This window comes from Pseudomyrmex gracilis, unplaced genomic scaffold (genome assembly GCF_002006095.1).
Source record: "Pseudomyrmex gracilis isolate BER0280 unplaced genomic scaffold, ASM200609v1 scaffold_999, whole genome shotgun sequence".
In the NCBI taxonomy this organism is placed as follows: Eukaryota; Metazoa; Arthropoda; class Insecta; order Hymenoptera; family Formicidae; genus Pseudomyrmex; species Pseudomyrmex gracilis.
The window spans coordinates 35,200-37,665 of NW_018021583.1; positions in this window are offsets into that span (position 1 = coordinate 35,200).

The following is a 2,466-nucleotide window of genomic DNA, read 5'->3' on the forward strand; positions in this document are numbered from 1 at the left end:
ATCTATCGCTAGTCAAAACCGTTCATCAATAGAAAATTTGGATGAAAGTGAAAAAACCTCTGATAAATCTGGAAGTGCAAGTCAAGAAAACTGTTAGGCTAATATTAATCCACAAACCTTCTTCTTCTCCTTACAGTCTCCTATCAAGGGTTATAAAAATAATAAGGCTCGTAAAGGATCNGCCGTACTAAAGCCCGGTCAGAAACCTGCTATCAGGGCCATATGTAACACGACGTTACATTTTTGATCAGGGCGCTGTCAGGCTGCCTTAACAAGACCTTATCAGGCAACAGGACAAAACTTAACGCGCCCTTCTTAGGGCCGTGTTTGATTTTCTACTCGGGGTCTGTATGTGTGACTTTTAGTCTTTACGGAAACTAAGTTTTTCGGCTACTTCCCAGTTCCGTGTTTAACCAAGGAAGGTGTATCTGTATATATTAGAATGTGTCCCAAGGGGGGACCCTTTGCGTTTTTCTCGTACAAGTGTATATCTATATATATATATGCGTTTAATATAGTAAGTTGCGCGTATAGTCAGTAAGTCTTTCGTGTGCGTTCCAGAAGCATTATTAATTGTAGCGTAAACCTAACTATAACCTGCAAAAGTCGTTGTAAAGTGCATACACACTCGTAATAGTTCTCACGACATACCGGCGCCCTTCAAGGCCAAGCCGTGCGCCGGTTTGTTCCAACAAAGGAAAAGCCGAAATCTTTGTGTTCTGCCGAGGCGAGAGTTCCGAAGTTATCGCGCCCTTAGAATTAAGCCGAAGCGAGGCACCGCATTGTCGCCAGCCGTTATCGTAGTTTGAAAGACAAAATATAAGTCCCGCCGAGGCGAGGAAAAAATAAGCTTATTTTATCGTAGTGCGACATTCCTAAGGCGTGAACTCGCCTTAGCCGTGAGAAAGCTCCGTCTCACCCCGTAGTAATTTTGTGGGTACTTCCCCGGTCTTTCCCGCCGTATCCGCAACCTGATTGGTTGGTCGTTCCTTCAGGTCCCGTCCCCACCATCTCTACTCCAAGCGTACGGAGCAGCGTTTTAGTCTTAGAGCAGCGAGCAGTCAATCCATATCCGAGAGGCAACCTAGTAACAGTTTTCGACATTGAACAAGCAAACCGAGCGTCTTGCTTGTCAGTCTGTATCCGAAAGACAGTCGAGTAACAGTCTCTCAGTAAAGTCAAGTGTTTAAACGTTGAGTTCGGGCTTGCTCATCGTCCACATAGTCTTCAACAATCTTCTGTAAACGTAAGCATAGTTCAACGAGTGTCTCACGAGTGTCTTTAGCAGTTTTGCGTTGTTAAATCAAGTAGCTTAAAGATATTAATTCTTGTTTAGTTTATTTAGTCGATTTAGTAAACTACGTTCAGTGTTACTTTAGACTTAGTGATTTTATTTACTTTTTGCATGTTGATAGTATTGTATTCTGTTTTTTTGTGAATACTTAAACAAGTTTAATTCAAATATTAGTGACTCTTTTTTATTTTTTACTAGTGATTTAAATTCATTTTAGTTTAATTAAGTCAGCCGTGTTTAACCTACCTTGGGAAAAGGCGTTACCGCGTATTTTCCCCTCGAGAAAGGCGCCTGAAAGCGTATTTCTCAACTCCTCTCGACGGAAGGCGCTAACGCGTACTTCGTCAATATCCTCCGAACCTTCCTTGCCGCAAAGACTCGAAGGCGCTAACGCGTAGTCAGTACTCTGCATTCCTCCTCGCGTAATTAAGATCTTTATTTTCAGGTAATGTCGGGGATTTCGCGTAAATTTTCATCAATCGTGCTCCGCGTTTCGAATCGTTCTCAGTTTACGAAATTTAGCTTACGTCTAATCCCGACGCGTCGTGTAAAGTTAGTTCTCTGTTCATAGATGCCAAAAGTTTGCAAGCGTAAGGGTAAAACGGGTTGGCAGGTACAAAAACAACGCCATTTACTCCAGTGGGTGGAAGAAGCCACGCGCATAACCAACCTTCGTCTGGCAAAAGCGAAACAAAGCGATCGTAAATCAACGGCTTCAGAGATCCTCAAAAGGAGCGTCGCCAGTTTTAGTGCAAATCAACTGATTCCGGTTACCGTCAACAAGCGTCCTTATACTGTGTCAATGCCAGTAACAGATCCTCGTTTTCAAGTGTATAAAGCAAACAAGATTTGCGTTGTACATCCAGTCTTACCAATAAATTGAACAAATGTGCATAAACCGTTGCCTGAAGATGTTGTTTACCTCACCCCCGAACTTGACTTCCATCAGCGGTATAACTTGGGAAAGTGCCGCCGTGTCTTCGGAAGAATACGTGTCTCTGACAACCAGGTTTGCTGCCATAATTGCGTCGTAGCCGCACGTCCAACAGAACAGTACGAGTATTTCTTTTCGCACAGCGTGGTTATAGGTCATCGAAGTACTCCAACCCTTTGTGCCACTTGCGGAATCAGGTTGGATCTAGTTCGACCTCTCGAGGATTGCCCCATTTGTC